Here is a 19660-nt window from a genome sequence, read left to right on the forward strand (position 1 = left end):
GGTGGACAATCTCAGCACGACCAATCAGGCAAATAAAAAAAGACAGAATATGACATGGTGACATGGTGACATGGTGACATGGTGACACTGTGAAATTCAGATTAAATCAGTGTGTTTTTTTATTTTTATAAAAGGCTTTTGTCCACTTAATTCGTTTGATGACAGGTAATTACATTTATGAGTGAACTGCGTCTCCAGGTTCATAAACTGACGATGAGTGATGGTTTTAAACGTTTAGTGAATTGACCATGTTTTGTTATTAAGCCACAGGAGTTCACAGATGTTTATTCATGCATTAGAGGATGATGAGTCATGCATTAGTCATGCAGTAATCAAGCCGGAGCTGTGCACCTTCATTACAGAATGTTTTTAATGAACTGCATATGATAACTTGAGATGAGTGAAGATCTTTTTATGTCCTCATTATTACCTATATGTGTAACGAATTAGTTTGATAACATAATGTATTTTGTTGTTGTTGCTCTGTCTCAGATGTTGATGAATGCAGAGTCCTGAAACATACATATATGAGAGTTTAATTCATTAAAGTAAAATCCAGAGTGCAGTCTGTTTGTGCAGAAATGTCTTGACGTAAAAACTAAGCGTTATGCTGGGATCAGACTACACAATCTTTTTTGCCTTTGTGTCAGATTAGTGGATCACAGAGCCATAACTTCTCGCTGAGTCTTGGCAGAGAGACATGGCACAACTACTTGTTGGAACCTGACCAATTATAGCTCGCCACATCTTTAATGACTTTTTATGATATACATAGATGATCAGGAAGGGACCGACTTCACTGTTCCACCTCACAGCACCAGTTCACGCATGTAAACACAGTTTTATGACTGAACCTGGAACCATTCGTCGTCACTCAACCATCTTAGAGTGTGTGGGTGTGCTGCAAATGTGCAGAGGGTGATAGTCCGATGGTTACAGGTTCACTTCGCCATGTTTACAGCTGTGAAGTCTGATCCGGGCTTTAGGCTGGAGCCAGAAAAAAAAGAGTCAAAAATCAGGTGATGTTCTAATTAAGCAGACACATGCAGGTCTACAAACGCAATTTGCAGTGTTTCTGTCTTTTACATACAATGTAGAGCTTTGTCAACTAAAGCTGGCTTCCTAAAGAGATCAGGAGTTACAGTCTGATATTCAAGAGACATGAATGAATACAAAACACGGCTCATTTTTAATCCCTTCACAAGAACGGATGACTCCTATGCATTAAAAATGCCTGAGTAGAAAACTCATCTCATCCTCTAGTGAAACACACCATTCCTCAGAGTTGAGACTAAAATACAGAATAATCACAACCAGGATACGTCCAGTCCAGTCCAGTCCAGTCCAGCGACAAGGGGCCTACTGGTATGTGATTGGCTGTGGTTGGGTGACATCACTGCTCAGCTCTCCATCACAAGGCCACATTTTTGTGATTGTGGAAAATGAAAACACTTCCATTAAGTGACTGGTTTTACAGATTGCTCTTGCTGTGATCACACATGAACCCATTAGCTGTAGCTGAGATAGCTGCTGAGTCAAGCTGTTCATCATGGAAAAGTACAACTTGTAAAAACCCACTGGAAGAAAATAAAAATCGACTCAGTCGTCAAAAGCATCCGTGCTTTTGAGGGCTATGTGTTCAGCCAATAAGCAGTTGGTAGCACACATTATTCAAATAGGCAACACATGGATTTCTTTTACTTTGCCCCGAGAAGGATTTGGGTTTCATTGTACTCTTGGAGGAAGGAATCATAGAAATGGCACTTGATATTCTGCTCCACAGATATTTATCTACAGCTGCGGGGTTAATAAGCTTCTAGACCAATGTGATCTCATCCCTACTTGTTATACTTTGCTGGTTGGGTAACGGGCCGATCTGCCTTCATCATCTGTGCCATCCTGACTGCTGAAACGTCTAAAAAAAGAGGCAGCGGCGTTATATGGACTCGCTGTGGCAAGGAAGACGTAGACAGTACTGCTTGTCCATTTACTAGAGAGAACTGGAGGTAAGCTAGCTACATTTTACTATCTATTGTAGCCTTCATTGTTATCTTGATAGCTACGCTCTGATTACTGTAAAAAGAGGAGAAAAAAGGCGCTGATGGGGAATCGGCTCGTGGCTCTGCTTCAACTGTGTGAGAGCCTGTGGACGGACAACTAACATGTCCGCCGGCCGGTCCTCGTTATCCCCTGTACAGTACACGGCAAACGACGCCTGACGAAGCTTATATTTAGTCCAACTCTGAGTCGTGCGGCTCAAAATTCGGGCCAAAAACGGGCTAAAATCGTACAGTGTATGCCCAGTTTTAGTTAGGGGTCGGAAAAAATCATCATGCTTTGGCTTACAAAGACGTACACTTGTAATGTTACATGAGCTACCTGGTGTGACTCAGTGGCGTAGCATCATCGTGACAGAACATCATGTGGCGTAACGTCGTCAGTAACTCAAATTTTGGTCCGGACGGTCCCCTGAGTAAAAATCCTGTGTTTCTATGACCCATCCACGACCTCGGAGTGAGCCCAGGCTGCAGGCGGACCGCTCAGACACTCCTTCCTTTAGTTTACTAATTATTATCAATCAGTCTCACAAAAGTTCTCTCACAGCACTGGTCAGTTTCTGCAATTTCCTTCATACTGCAGTGCATCCAGTATTTTACCCTGACAGCCCTGCTCTTATATAGAATAAATCTCTGCATCTTTCACCTAAAGGTCAAAGCACAAAATGGACACCGGTGGGTCTCCACTCTTGAGACGACGTGATGCTTCTCTTACACGGTGGGGCTGAAAATGTAGATTTCCCTGTGACCCTTTCCCCTGTTACGTGTCACACTCACTTTTATTTAAAGTACCATATCATACTGTGAATGCATGAATATTTAATAGGGGTGCAGTCAACGTGTTATTGTGATGACCATCTAGCCTGCTGGAGCGTCTGTGCCCTACTTATCTTATCAATAATGGGCGGTGTAACTGGGGCCCAGAGCTCCAAGCGCTGTGAGAGATACCACCTCATAGGTTTAGTTTCTTTGTCCTTCTGCTCTTCAACATCTTATCATACATCCATTCACGTCACCAGAACGGTCTGACCAAATGGAGGTTGAATGACACGACAATTTGTAAGTCATTTTGCGTACAATAACAACTCCTCTGTTGATCTTTGGAGTGTCATTTCACGCCATGTAGTCTGTACTGACTGCAATGTAAAGGCATCCGCGTGAAGATGCTACGCCAATGCACCAACTTGCTTAAACACAATACTGTCTCTCTCCTTTATTATTCTATTTCCGTTCTTGTTAACAGGATAAGCTGTAAGATCCATTACCTCGTTTTCAAGAGGATCATGACGATGATCATCGTCTTCCCGCAAGTACAGCATCTAAACTTTAGAGCTGTCCTAAGAAGTAAGACTTACATCTGATGTCTCATGAAGTCTGTTCACTATTAACATGGGCAGTTTGCTACTATGATCCCTGTAACAGTGGCTACAGTAAATATAGAATATATAGAATAATATACAAATAGGTTATCAATAATGAATAAAACATTATTGGCTCTGAATATTTTCTTCTATGTAGGCTGATGCACTCCACCGCTGCAGCCCTGGAGGATATAAAGTAACATTCCTACAGTTTATAGGTTTAATAAGAATGCATATATGTGGATAATATTAGGTTGTTTTTATATTGATTTTATTACAGTTTTTTTATTTGTTTTGTGTCCTGGTTGTCCAGGTTGATGCGCCTTTGGCTTCAAGTAGTGTCGGGTCCCTGGGCCCTGGTATACCTGTTTACAGGTCTAGTATTCAATTTGTATCCTTTGGTTTGCTGCTGTAATATTACTTGTATGTTCTCCATATGCAAAACTCTGTATTTTACCCGGATGATTCTTTTAAATTTTTTCCACTAGAACAGTCAATAACTTCTCCACAGAAATCCATAGTTTTGTATGCTTTTTAGATTAAATATGCTGCATCTGTTGATGTTTCATGTGATTGGCCAGCCATTAAGAAACACTGCTCTTTCCTGTGAAGACGATCTCATTTGGATAAATCTCCTCGCGGATTCAGTTGACAACCATCTGTGTGATATCAGTCATCTTGGATCATCTCCGTTGGGTTTAGCGAAGCCAGATAGCTCAAACACAGCCTGACTGTGACAGCCTGTCATGGGCCTCTGGCGGCGTCGGTATCCCACACTCGCTGAGCAACGCAACAACACGCACAACTATGTATCAAACACAGACACAGTGCAAATATTTTATTTACACTTACAGCTTTGTCTTCTTCCGCCACCTGTTTTCTACATGTTTTTCCCCTCAACCTCTCTCAACAGATTGAGTAGTTAAAATATCTGCTCACCAGATGTTAAACTGGCGGCTAATTGTGCTCTAAAAAGAGAAATGTTCAAAGCTGTAAACATGTTGCCCCGTTAAGATAAAATGTGTTCCTCGTGCACAGTTTGACACGTTGGTTAATTGTGATTTCTTTTAAAGATTAACCTCTGGCTGATGCATTTAAATATGTGCACACATGAACGTATGCTCGCAGATGTAAGTGCTATCTCCACTAACTCCGCTGTCTCTCTGGCTCTGTCTCAGACATACTGAAGCCTACAGCTCTTTTTAATGATTCTGCCGAGGTGATAAGTGTGATTTGTCATTTTACAGATGCTACATTTTGGCCTAAAGGGCAGCCAGAGCGCCTACACTAGTTCTCACACGGCCCATACAAACACACACACACATCTCCATCATCCCTAGCCTCCACGCTTCATGCCGAGGGGAGGCGACAAGAAAAGTCTGCTGCTTGTTAGATGGATGGCAGTGACCCTGGGGGAGAGGGAGGCAACTCAAGGAAAGAAAGAAAGAAAAAGTGAGAAACAGCAAGAGAGAAATGAACAGTGGAAAGAAGGGGCATAAAAAAAAAGAAAAATCGTTTGCCATTTTCAGTCTGAGAATAAGATGGTGAAATGGGAGAGCGAGGAAATATCACATTACCATCCCCAACTTTATGATGGTCCACCCATAAAAAAGTGTCTGACTTCAGCAACATCCTCCTATGATTATTCTGAAATACCTGATACCTGATACATGAAGTACGGCATGCCGATATACTTCTGCAGAACTTTTCATTTTGGGAAGTCGTGACTCTGAATTCTGTAAAATGTACCTGAGGACGTTGTTAAATGTACCAATAATAATCTCATTATTAATTATTTCATTCTGTGATTCAGATTCTGCTACATTTAGTAACAGCGGGAGATGAGTTCAGTGAGCTTTTTGTCTGTGTACCTGGACAGACACCAGTAACTACAGAAGCTATTAGCCCACGCAAAGGGGTCACGATTAATATATAAACACAGGAGATCCTCAACTTAACTCTTTTTTAGATAAAATAAAAAGTACATCCAACCCATAGCCTCCCATACTGTGTCTTAGGTCGTCAGATCATTCAGAATATGCAGAGGTACAAAACTTTTCACTCATTAATCAGCATGGTTGGTTTGCTAAAAAAATAAAATACATAGAGAGACTAACATGCATTTGTGATGAAGGCAAGTGAATAAAAGCAGCTGGGAACAACAACTGTCCAACTTTGTTGCAGTGTCATTTTGCTGTCTTGAGTGAGGAGCGTTTTCTTACAGTATTGACAGCAGTATGTGATTTATATGAAGACTTTCAGAAAAGTCATTATGTTTCGGATTTCACTTTTTGTTGTACAAGAATGAAATGAATAGAAAATGTCATATTTTGTATGTTGTGCAATATATACCCTTTTCATGCCGGCACCATGCATGATTACATCGAGGTGTTAGCTGGAGGCACCTCAGAGTAAAAGGCTGAAGTTACACATTGAAAATGTCATCTCGCTGTGCATGGGTGCCGAATCGAAGGAAATTGTATCGCATATCTTTGAGATGACAAACTTTGATTCGAGGTTCTAGCGAGCTGCAGTATCGGTGAAGTGTTTCGGAGATAGAGAGAAATGTTGCTAATAGTTTAGCCATTTGCTACCCATAGCTGCAACTTTGCAGAAGCTAAACTACTAGCAACATTTTCTCTCCATCTCTGAAATGCTTTGGCGACATTGTAATAATAAAAATCTATTTTTTGGGTTGCTTTGCAGTGACGGCATCTGTTGCCAATGCTGGAATAGCAACTTTTTTTTCTGCCGGATAGTTATAGACATCCAAAGATTTATACGCCCTCAGTTTTCTCTTTATTGTGCACACTAGGTGTCTCTCTCAGGTGTGTAAATGTATGGCCATTGAGTCAGCGTGTCCTGTTGGTTTATATTAACTTTCTCTAGTAACACTCGCTGTCCCGGAGAGTGAGTTATAGTTAATTGCCTGTTGTCAATGTCAACTGTGCCATGAGGTTGGTTTTTATTTCCAACACTTGACTGATAGGCAGTCTAAATAATATACCATTCACTACATCTCTACTTACACGTTGTTACAGATGTTATTGTGCCATACACTGGAGTTCATACTACTACTTAACTACCTTAATATTTACCACCAGATAGGATAGGATATACGTGCTGGGGGAAGACGAGGAGGGAGGTGGTGGAATGATTAGTAGCTCAGCTCACATGTGAGTTATAAGCATCCTCTGGAATGAGACAGGGATGGAATAAGAGAAAAGGAAGGAGGGTGAAAGAGAAAGAGAGCACTCTGGGTGAATCATTAAGCTGATGTGAATTAAAGCCTGGCTGGATGAATGAATCACCAACCAGTCAGAGAGAGAGGAGGGAACGGGAGGGAAAATAGAAGGGGAGGAGAGAAAATGAGAGACACAAAATAAGAGAGGAGGAGAGAGTGAGAGAAATGACAGCAGTGCAAAATGAGAGACAGCAACGGTGAGATGAGGAACAAGGTGAGGAGGAGAAAGGTGAGAAAACAAAGAGATAGAGAGGGAGTATGTGAGAGGGTCGATAGAAGAACAGAAAGTAAGATGTAAAGCAATACTGCAGATGGAAACGCAGTCAGGAGAATCAGCAGAAATCCCTGAAACATGTTTGTAAGTAAGATCTTGTTGCCGTAGAGATTGTCACTCACTGAGTGACAGACAATTTTTCAATGGTGGGTAATACCTACATCATCCATCCCATCATACATAGAGAGTTGCAAAACTGACATATTCTTTAAGACATTGTGATTGATCACTTTGACATTTCCTTTCCTCATTTCTTTTTCTCCTTTTTGACATAATCTCCCATTGGCACTGGTTGTTGCCAGAATCACTGTCACATTTCATTTTTACAAGTCTTGAACAACTTCACAACCTCACAAGATGATTGAATGAAGACCTTTTAGAGAACAATTTTTGTTTCTTAAGTTCTTCAAAGAACCAGAAATGGTGCCTCAAAGAACCATTTTTATGGTTTTATAGGTTATGGTTTTATAGGTTATTTAAAGAACGATTTAAGGAAATGGTTCTTTAAATAACCTTGGTCTGAAAGGTTCTTTGTAGAACCAGAAATGCTTCTCCTATGGCATCACTCTGAAGAACTATTTTACGTTCCAGTTAGCACTTTTAGTTTTCTGTGTTTAGATTAACTACTGTATGTGCGCATTCAATTACATGACAATCTGTGCAAATACTATGCAAGGTCAAAGATTGTAAAATAGACATACTGTATACAGCCCTGTCTTCTAAAAAAATTGTTCTCATACAACGAAACTGCATTCTCAATTACTTTTGGAGGGAAACAAGTTTTGTCGTGGATTACGTTTGTCTTTGACCTATCAGAAATAGGTTTGTAATGATAGTCCGCGCAAGTGAAGCGTAACAATGAGTGACACGCAGTGCAGGTGATGTTGTATATTTAACGACCGTTAATGAAAGTTATGTGGTATAATAACAAGTATACCAAGCGAGAAAGTCCACTACTCCCCCCAGGAGACTGCTGTTTGTGTCCCGTGTGTAAATAACGTAACAAACGTAGTAATTTTAAGCCAAACATAAAAAAATGTCTAAACCTAAACAAGTTATGTTGCCTAAACCCAACAAAGTAGTGTTGTTGTGTTTAATGTTTTTTATTTTTTTCAATTTACGACATTAACCACGTGTTTTAAACTGTTTAAAACTGCAAGTGTAATCCAGGAGAACATATGTTTCCCTCGAAACGTAATTCAGAATTCAGTTTAGTTGTAAGGGAACGTAATTTTGTAGGAGACAGGGTTGACACATGTACTTCCAAATAATGTGTCATCTGTGAGAATGTGTTTTGAAAACTTTTGTGAAATATGACACAGGAAAGGTGAGGACACAGACAGGGGAAGAAAAAGGACAGCACTCCCTGTAGCCATCTACGAAATGCCATCAGACATCATAAATCTGAAATCTTTCACTTCTGGGAAAACCAAAGGTTTGGGGAGCCCACGTTTTACAAGCCTGGAGGGTTGGCTGGCTCACTACAGCCCCATAATGATGAGACTGTGACCCTGAGATAAGCACGGAGCCCTGCTCTGACCTATGAAAGATGAACGACACAAAGAGAACGGAAGATATCAGGCAATGCACCTAAGACAGAGACACAGAAAGAGAGAGGAAACCAAAAGACAGGTAGAAGAAAAAGAGAATGACGGAAGGGAGACAGAGAGTCTGGGACGAAACAAAAGGTCATCTGTGTGACAAAGGGAAGTAAATGAAAAGAGACAATGTAAAGTGGTAAAGGAGGAAGGAGTCAGGAGATCGAGGACGATGGAAATGAAAGGGGAAGGAAAATATTAGCAGAGAGGAGGAATCATAGAGGTCTGTTGAACAGCGGGGCACCGTCTTTGGCATTAAAGACATTTGGAGGATTCTGACAAGACAACGTGGAAAAGTAAATAAACTGAAAGCTAAACATGCCAAGGGTGCGGAGCTGGTGAAAAAACAAAAAGAAAACTGAAGGTGAAGAGGCGAAGAGGGATGGCAAGAGAAAAATACGAGGGACAGGAGGAAAGAGAAAAGAATGAGGGAGAGTAAGAGAAAGGAGAATGACGATGTTAAATCTCAGGAGGACTCATCAAAAAACACAATCGCTCTGCAAAACAAACACAAATAACTGGTGCCTCTAGTTTAGTCCCATAAAAATGATGGAGGAGTATTGATCAGAGTATAGATACCGATCAGCATTAATCCTGATGACATATCCTAAGGTAGTCGTCACTGACAAAGTGTACATGAGTGTGTGTGTCACTCGCGCATGCAACAAATTCATATCACAATTTTACTTCAAGTTTGACAAACTCTGATCTAGCACTTATCACTGATCAATATCTCCAATCCTGTCTGATCAATAGTCAAACTAATCATCAATTAGGTATAAACCATAATTTAAACAAATGTACTGTAAGAGCCAATTATGTACATATTTATATTTGGTGAAATTGATTATGTTGGCATGACAATTTGCAAAAGTTATAGTTTGTACAACATGTTTTGTATAGTTTAAATAGCCACCATGTAGGATTATGATGTTTACCCTTTTCTTATTATAGTGCTAGAATAGACATTTTATTTATTTACGACAGCATATAGTGCCGTGAGGCAGTTTTAGTGCGCATGGTGAAGGGAGGTTTTTGGAAGATGCTGTGAAGTCTGCATAGGTGTGGATCGCAAAAAAGTTGTTGACGGTGTTATACACTGTGTCATAGCGTATTTTATTACACGGACGTGTTGAATACTCGATTCTGTTTGGTCAATCACGGCGTTCTGCTGTCTGTAACTTCTGTATAACAGACCGTTGCTACGTATAACAGACCGTTGCTATGTATAACAGACCGTTGCTATGTATAACAGACTGTTGCTATGTATAACAGACCGTTGCTACGTATAACAGACCGTTGCTATGTAAAACAGACCGTTGCTATGTATAACAGACCGTTGCTACGTATAACAGACCGTTGCTATGTATAACAGACCGTTGCTACGTATAACAGACCGTTGCTATGTATAACAGACCGTTACTATGTATAACAGACCATTGCTACTTATAACAGACCGTTGCTATGTATAACAGACCGTTGCTACATATAACAGACCGTTGCTATGTATAACAGACCGTTGCTACATATAACAGACCGTTGCTATGTATAACAGACCGTGGCTGTGTATAACAGAACGTTGCTATGGATGCAGCTCAGATGTCGGACTCTGGAGGACCGTTTTTGTGTCAAATTTTCAGTGAGTAGTCATGTGATAAGCGGGATAATGTACAGCTAGCGGGTCATTGTTGTGAAAGAATCCCCTTCAGGACGATGAGAGACAATGCACCGTGCAGCATCGCCATGTCTGGGATTCTTTCACAACAGTTACCGGCTCGTACATTATCCCTTACATAGCGTACAGTGAAAGTGTGATGAGTTAACGTTTAACATATGGAACATCAAGTTAGTAGTGAACTGGGCGAGATGTAACTTTGATGGAAATCACCTGCCGTAACGTTGTAATTGCTTCTCAAATAAACTCCCGTTCAGGTTTTCCGTGCCTCCTGTGAGTACATTGGGTCTTCACCAAAAGGATTGAAAGTAAGTGGAACATGAGTCAGAACAGAGACACCTTGCAGACTAAGTGGCATAGGAGCTTTGAGAATGGGAAAACAGCAACTACCATTAAAACCCATCCAGAAGCTGTGTTTGTTTTATATTGTGCAGGACTCAGAACAGAAGAGGGGAATGATGGGAAGCAGGATTTCGGCAGCAAGGGAGCCATTACATGTTCTTGTCGAGAGATTTGACTGTTGGTAATGAGATATATCACAACAAACAGAGGAAGTGGCACAATAACTAAGTCTCACAAACACACACAAAACTTGTCCGACTGAGTTGCCACAGTAAGTGAAGCTGTCAGGGTCCCAGACGCCAACGAACCAGAGACAGTAAAACAACAGTCTGCTTAGACGATGATTCCAAAACTGAGGGTTAGAAGCCACTGGAGCAGCAGCAAAAACAAGACGGAGCTCCTCTGGGAGAGAGACGAGGAGGTAGACAGGGAACAAATTAGAAAGTGCAGAGAAAAACACATGAGGAAAAAGGATGGAGAGAAGATATGAGAGGGATGAGGAAAGGAGAGGGAGGGTGACCAGTAAAAAGACAGGGAAGGAAGAGGAGGAAGGGTTGTTTTGAAGATGACAACTCCTTCACTTGTTAGTTGGGAAGAAAGAATGAGAGAGAAATGGAGGACGGGGTTTTCATTTGGACAGTCACACGTGGACAAGGACTGTCTAGTGAGGCTTCAAAAAGAGAGCTCGTACTGAGGTTCCACATGGGAGGCTGTAAAAGGGCAGAACTGCCATGAAGTGACAGGAGAGACAGGGAGGAAGATAAAACATGAAAAGTGAGAAAAAAAATCCCAGAGAAGAGTTAACTTTGATAAATTTTAGGTAGGCGAGGTCCCCTTAAAGGCGCTCAATACGGATTTCAGAGCATATATTGCCTTCACACGGCTCTTGACATGGCGACCGCTGAGCTGACGACTTGCAGCTAACGGTGCTAACAGCACGGATAGTGCAAACAACAATTCTGACAGAACATTGTAACCACCCGATTCAACTGTTATCAGGCCATTAAATACGCGTTATCAGGCGCTATCAGCACCATAGATGTGGGTCATTAGGGGCCTACTACACCTACTATGTTGTAAAAGTGAAAGTGAAACATAAAAGCAACACGTTCTAACATGTAAAACTGAATGAAACGTCACGTTTTAAACACAAACACAAAGGCTTCTTTAGGTTTAGGCAACAAACTACAACTTATTTATGTTTAGGCAACAAAAACTACATCTTCTTTAGGTTTAGGCAACAAAAACTTCAACTTTAGTTTTAGGCAACAAAAACTACAACTTCTTTAGGTTTAGGAAACAAAAACTACAACTTCTTTAGGTTTAGACAACAGAACTACAACTTCTTTAGGTTTAGGCAAAACAAACACATTGTGTTTTGAGTTAAAATAAACTACAAACACAAAGTCAACTACACGTTGTTGGTTTCACACAAACTACATTTGACCTCTTCCTCTTCTCCCTCTTCTCATTTCGTCTCAAGAACCTAAAGCTAATCTCCTGTATTTCCGATTTTATGTGATGCTTGTCCATCACGTTCTCATCTCAACTCGTCACATACGTAGTGACGCTTTGTCAGACCCCTCTGCGTCACTTTTCAGTCGCAGTAAACACCGGCTTAATGTTGTGAATAAACCAAAACACAGGCAACAAAACCACTTAGTTAGGTTTAGGAAAGAACAACATGGTTGGGCTTATCAGAATCACTCTCTACGTCGGCCCTGTTTTCTCTCTTTGCTGCCTTTTATATAGATACTTTTGGTATAGTGGCGTCTATTTCTATTCCTATCATTGACACTGTTTTTTCCCTTTTCTGGCATTTCAAAATCTTTTTTTCCCTCACTCACTCTCAGTCCGTCTGTCTCCCTCTCTGCCTCTCTCTGTCTATCTATTTCTTCCTATCTTCCCTTTCCCCCCCTTGCGACAGAGCAAACCCTTTAATAATATACAAGCTCCTTCGTCTCTCCTGGCAGCGGCGGCGGATTCCTACAGGATTCAATCATGGCCGCACTAATGAGATTAGCATGGCTAATGCACATGGTTCCCCCTCCCTCCTTACCTTCAACCCAACAGGCGCTCCACATGGCAGCAGGGTACCCAGGATGTGTGGATCGATTGCAGGGTTGCTGAACTGCAGCCCCCCCTGCTTCCACCTGGGCCTCGCCACGAGGGGCCAAAGGAGAAGGGGAACATCGCAGGTGAAGCGGGCAGCAAGAGTGAGCTAGCCAAGCGAGCAGAACCTCCTGGTGAAATGATGCCAATAACAAGTGTGTCTGTGTGTGTGTGTGTGTGTGTGTGTGTGTGTGTGTGTGTGTGTGTGTGTGTGTGTGTGTGTGTGTGTGTGTGTGTGTGTGTGTGTGTGTGTGTGTGTGTGTGTGTGTGTACGGGAAGGATGCGTGGGGAGTGTTTGGCAGCCCTCCACATGCCTCTCCCTGTGTTCAAAAAGCCATGGTAGACCCTGGCACTCCAGACTGGCAGAATAGAGAGGAGGAAAAGAATTGGATGGATTGAGGGATGGAGGGATGAAGAGGTGATGAAACAGATTAGCGCAACCTCCTGGGGGCTTATTGTTGAGCAGGCCTAGTCAAATCCTGGACCCCAGAATGCTCCAAACACTGGTTTCTAAAGCAAATCCACAAACTAAATCTGCATACATTTAGCAAACTGCATTTATTCAGCCTGACTTGCAACAATTGCAACAGTAGATAAGCTTTAAAATGATGTATCGCCAACATTATAGAAGCAGCTGATGATGAATGCAGGCGTTTAACCAATGCACACATACATACACCGATTCGAAAGCATGGAGAACTAGTAGCATGATTACATCTGGCCTGTGTCCTCAAGTTGTGCCGACATCTAAAGCAATTGAGCGGATGCAATCCTTCACTTGCTTTGATTGATTTCTTTAGTCAAATTAGCTGATTTGTTCATCTATCAGTGAACTGAAGATGCATTACCCCAAAAGGTCTCTGTTCAACTTAGATATATTACCAAGAGGTCCTTCAGTGGCGTTGTATCACTCAAAGGTTCCTAAAGCTACAGTATCATTCAACTTGAGACAAATGCAGCACTTAAAGACTCATAAATCTACACTCGCAGTTAAGATGTATCACTCAAAAACAAGGCTGAATGACAAATGGAAAAGTAGAAAAAAAGAAAAAGAGACGAAATTGGAGAGAAAGTGGCTGATTAAGAAAGTGGAAAAGAGTTGGCCTTACCAAAGACTGCATGTGTACACACACACACACACACACACACACACTGATAGTCCTTATCAGCAAACGCCAGTTATTTCTCCCCAAATACAGCGGAGAAGTCAGACTGAGCTATCACCATGGTGATCAGGAAGATGTGAAGTGAACAGCGAGGCTTTGAGAGGTGATCTTGACTTCACACACACACACACACACACACTACACTCCCTGTCTGTCTTACACATGCTATACTATAATCATAGTGCAGCTCTCACACATCGTACTCTCTCGTACCCACACACCAATACACTGAGAACACTTTCTCGAAAAAAAAACAAACACAGACTTTCACACTCCTCGCGGCCACCCGTGCACTCACCTTGACACCCACATACTTCGCCAAATTCTACCAGTTAGCCTACAGTCAATATGCATCCAGACTTGCTCTCTCTCTCTCTCACACACACAGATAAATGGTGATGTGCTGCTCAAGGTGAACACTGAGTAAACTAACCTCCGGCTCCGCGGGAGGATAAAACCATTTAATCAAGTCACGTCGGGATCACACCAACACGCTGCATACTAAAGAGATGGGTCCCTGCAGTTCCCACATGCAGCACGAGGTGAGCGACTCTATTAGCCGTTTCTGATGAGGAAGGGGGAAATTGACTGATTTAGTTTTTCATTTTTCATAAATAAATTTCTCCACGAGATGTATTGCCTGCACCAGATGTCTGTGACATAAAGTAGTCTCATCCAAGTTAATGACACAGTAAATCTCAGCCCTCATCAGGATAATGACCAACATCATAAGGATACATGTTGTTATAATATTCATATGATACATTAAAACACCCAGATGCCTCATGTGCTTTATCCAAATGACTCTCTGGTGTACGACGACTCTGATCTTAATACCTACAAGCTAAAGACTCAAACTAAACTGAATTATACTGATAAAGAATCACAGACATTAGAGAATCATTTTAGAAAATCTCGCAATGTCACTACAATAATTAACCAACAACTACCCCTTAATGGACTTTCTTACATAACGTTACATAACAAGTGTAAAGTCAACGTTAACTTATGGTTTCACACAGGACACTAACAGCGGTCTGCTGGGTGAAAGTCCTGTGTTTGTTTGACCCATCCATCTCCCCTCCCCTCCCACATTTAGTTTACTTCCTGTGGACTTTCTCAGTTGTTATACTCGTCATTATACCACGTAACTTTCAGTAACGGTCGCTCAATATCTACGTCACTTGCTCTGACCGAATGCAAAAACTATGACATTCGACGTGTCCGTAGTTTGCAGAAACGTACGATGCCAACATTTTCTCCTCTCGACTGGGCTGTATTAAGCAGGGCAACCCAGCTATGTATAAAACTTGTTGTAGAAAGTAACAAAAAGTGGTGCAGTAAAGGTATACAATATACAATGGAAATGTTATTTACAGTAAGCTGCATGAAGCAAACTATGCAGGAGTTCAAAAACATAAGAGATTTTATATGTTTCCAAGCGCCACCGCTGGCTTTGTTACAGGCGCTAGCTGAAAGGTGCTACATGTATGATTTCAGTTCTGCAGAGCATACGATTTACCACAGAGAATACAACGATGGAAAAAGAACAGGCTCTGCATCTAAAGATCTGCAGGAGAATATTCAGTTATTGTGAACCCCCACGGTTGAGAAAATGCCAATACACAGAAAAAAACACAAGTCAGGAAAAAGATCGGGGCCATGGAAATGTAAACTCCAATTGTGTCTAGTCTGCTCAAATGTTCAGCCAACATATTTCAGCATCCTCTTAAAATAAAAAGAACCAGGGAAGGTTTTAGTCACAGCACAACATTCCTGCTGCTCAGGCTGAAAAATCTCATTGACTGGGATAAAACCCCGATGAATGGAGTCTAAGCATCACAGTGTTATGGCCAAAGAAACATTCACAGCTCAGTGAAACATTAAGAGAGGTGGTTGCTAGTATTGTAAAGCCCTCTTGGTACAACACTAAATTAAATGTTAGCAACGATGTCAAAAGATTCAAGTGGGATTCAAGAATGATCTACTGATCCATGACTTTGTGTAAAATCGGAGGCATGATGTACACTGAAGGGCCAATTCACAAAGAATGGAGTGCAGCCGCCAATAGCACCATGAATTGTGCATCACTTGCAACCGCTATCTGCCCCGTCTCAACGTCCGAATCACAAAAGATATTGCGCTAATGATATTACAGATAATCGATAATCCATGTGGCAAAGTATAAATGTGCTTGAGGCCAATGCGTCGGTTGAGAGGGGTGAGAGTCGGAGAGTCGGAGCTACTTTCAGCACAGTCGCGAGAAAAAATATTGGCATAGGACGTTTCGGCAAACCACGGATACGTTTCATATCAGCCTTGTTTCACGCTTGCGGAAATGCAGTACTGCGTCGTAAATGTTGTGAAACGATTGGTTAGGCTTAGACAACAAAACTACTTGGTTAAGGTTAGAACAAAGATCACAGTTTGTGTTCAAATAATAATATAACAACTGTAACAACAAAACGACTATCGTTAGGTTTAGGAAAGGAACTGCATGGTTGGGTTTAAAACTACTACGTTTGTACAGTGAAAATGACACTGAACGTTGTGAACGTGACACAAACAAACAGCTGATTGTAACGTGACGCGCGAGACACGAACAGTGGTCTCCTGGATGAAAGCTTGTTGCACCCATCCACCTGCCCTCCTGTGTGTCTCTTTTCGCTCTTTAAACTCCATCACTTGCTCTGACCAAATGCAAAAACGTCGCCATTCAACGTATCCCTGGTTTGTAGAAATGTCCAATGCCAACCTTTTTTTTCCTGGAGACTGGGCTACCACTTTTTGTAACTACTCGCCGACTGCGTGCGCTGCACGTTTCATTTCAACATGGACGCCTTCGAGGGAAGACTGGCCGAGCCGGTTGGCCTGTACAGACATCATTACAACTGTTCATTGAGAGACCACAGGGACAGTCACATGACCACAGGGACAGTCACATGACATTAAATACTTGGAAAGAAACAGGAAACACACCGGGGAGAGAAGAGATTTTTTGCTGCAGGCTGTGAAAGAATCTGAGAGATCGTTTTGTAAAAGCTAAAAAGAAGGTCTGATGGAAAGAGTGGCGACCCGAGGGGAAGCACCGAGAGACAGAAAGTCATTTAGACTCGGAGGTAAGCGACAGTAATAATTACAGTACACAAATGCGATGTTTGGTGGTACGTCGGTGCCAGGCAACCTACTCTCCTTTCCGGTGCCACTCGTTGATTTCTTACTTATCCACAGATCCACATCTACGGAGGCCCTCGTCGCGGTGTCTCGTGCGAGTATAAACAAAGCTTGAATGTGCTTCAGTTACTACTAACTCTCTGAAGACGCTAATGATTTCACTGTTACGCCTGGATTCCACCGGGCCTGCGCTCCGTTCTGAATGCACCCGTGACGCGGGGCGTTGCACCGAGCAGATCAAGCTGGGCAGGAAGTGGACAACTAAAATAAACACCCACCAGACTCCCGATTGTGTCACATCACTACAACCACAAATCACTGACCCATGTCGTTCATAAACTGGACCTTTAGCGGTACTCACTGTGCCTGCAGGCTACACCACAACAAAGTAGGAAATAACAACAATAACCACTATTATAACGTCATATACCGCTCATACCAGGGTGGTATGACGATGTCAGTTGCCCAGCAACAGTTCCTTTAATCAAACCATTTAAATGTCCTTAATATTAGGTACCCATTCTTCCATGTGTAGGACACAACTCTCAAGTCTAATACAAAAAGGTACCTCTCTCAGCCTTTTAGATCGAAGTAGCCATCATTCTCAAGTGAAAACCAGTGCGTAGCTTCAGGTATTTTTGCAAACTGTAATCCCAACCATGGACCGCACTTGAATTGAGTTATTTCGGCATCAATAGAAAAAATTAGACAAAAACAGGAGATTCATAAAAAATCCGCCATACTGCCGGTGTTTACTGCATAAACCTGGAGAATTTTGTTCTTTCTGGGAAAACAGATGATCAGTATGAAGAGATTAACGAAGAGCACGCGGCTGCCATGTTGGTATGGAAGAACGTTTATCATTCCAAGTAATTAAGCTGCTTCTTCTACCCTGAGTGCCAGATGAGCTTAGATGTATGTTTGATCAGGTTTAGATCCTCATTACACTTCTGCTGGTTGCTGCCGTGATCCTCAACAGAAAGTGATACACATTTGAGAGCTTTGAGGAGACTTGAAATGTATCTCAGAGCTACACAGTAGTAAGCCATCTTCATCCATTAACACCAAACCCTGATGAGAATGATCTAAGAGAAATCTGCTGCCAGCTTGTTGTTGAACATGACATGATGAGTCTTTGTATTGTTCCAAAAAAATCTGATGAAAAACCTTCAACAACACATCATTAAAAAATGTACTTCCAAAGTGGTGTTGGGTTTATACCTGCAAGAGTCTCCTAGTACTAAGTGTTTTGATCTTAACGAGTTTTTAAACTGTTAAATCAGGGAGGCGTTCATTAAATGACGGCAAATAGCAGACTGAAAGGTTTTTAGCAGATAAGTTATCTGAGAAAGAAAGAGACTAAGTGAGTTAAGCCTCACGCAGCTTCTCTAGGTATCTGAATAATATTTAAACATAATTCACATTCAAAATGCAGTAACAAATTTGATTTAAAGGGGACATATAATGCTTATTTTCAGGTTCATGTTTGTATTTTGGGTTTCTACTAGAACATGTTTACATGCTTTACTGTTAAAAAAAACCCATTATTTTTCTCATACTGTCCGTCTGAATACACCTGTATTCATGCTCTGTCTGAAACGCTCCGTTTTAGTGCATTTTAATGGAATGGCAATGGAATTGCGTTGCTAGGAAACAGCTTGGGTCCATGTTTACATCCTGTCAGCTGATGTTACTTACATACACTGCAACAGGAAATAAACTGGGACACATTTAGTATGTTTACCTTTAAAACTGTGAAATGGTCTAAATATTGTAGATTTGTGACATCACAAATGGACAGAAATCCTAACGGCTTGTTTCAAAGGCACAGTTTCTGAATACGGGCTGTGTGTATTTCTCCATGGATTGAGTGTTTTGATACTTTCACAGTATTTATAGAGCGCTTAAACCTGCTTTATAATATAAAACACATGAAAATCTCACTTTTTACAATATGGGACCTTTAATGTGTCAACTAATGTGTGTTATCATGTCTCTAAACAAACTTATGTTATGCCCTTTTTAACAATTGATAGAATAAAAGTTTCTTTCCCAAATGACCATAATGAGTCTAAATGAGTGTGTGGGTGGATTGATTGAGCGTATTATATTGATATTATCTTCTTTCAAACCTTATACTTATAGAAATACACTGGTAATTTATGATTTCAGCTTGTGTCTGAGTTTAGTACTAATCAGTAAGATTTATTTATGAACGTTCAAAAGACAACAACAGACAAATACAGCCCATTTCCCCCCCTGCAGAACTAGGACAGGACCCACATTTGCGATGAATGATTTTAACCCAGTAACGTCTTCAAAACAAGAACACTTTCAGCTGTACAGCTTTGAGCGTGACACCAAAAAGTGGGACAGAATCGTAGAGGATGCTCAACCAAAGCCAAAATAACTACAGCATATGGGTTGCTGTTAAAAACAGCACACTGGCGTTGCTGTGGTTTCCTCTAAATGTCACAAGTTTCATCATCACGCATCACGGCAGCACAAAACTTCCAACTTGACCTTGACACTGAGCCAAAGCCACCGATCCGTTTCCACCAAAACTGACACATCCGGAAATATATTAAAGTCCACAGCTTTTTTCCTCCCTCGGCACAGTCCAGCACATCTTACCCAAACTCTCATTCTAGTCATGC

At 41.4% G+C, this 19660-nt stretch overlaps 2 protein-coding genes across 2 annotated transcripts in view; both read right to left on the reverse strand.

The window, feature by feature from the left end:
* mfng (MFNG O-fucosylpeptide 3-beta-N-acetylglucosaminyltransferase) overlaps window positions 1–19660 on the reverse strand; it is a 513815-nt gene that overhangs the window by 294227 nt on the left and 199928 nt on the right. The window lies entirely within an intron of this gene.
* The window catches only part of LOC141765073 (protein phosphatase 1 regulatory subunit 29-like), a 266436-nt gene that overhangs the window by 149203 nt on the left and 97573 nt on the right, over window positions 1–19660 (reverse strand). The gene's annotated exons all lie outside the window — the stretch shown is intronic.

This window comes from Sebastes fasciatus, chromosome 3 (assembly GCF_043250625.1).
Source record: "Sebastes fasciatus isolate fSebFas1 chromosome 3, fSebFas1.pri, whole genome shotgun sequence".
In the NCBI taxonomy this organism is placed as follows: Eukaryota; Metazoa; Chordata; class Actinopteri; order Perciformes; family Sebastidae; genus Sebastes; species Sebastes fasciatus.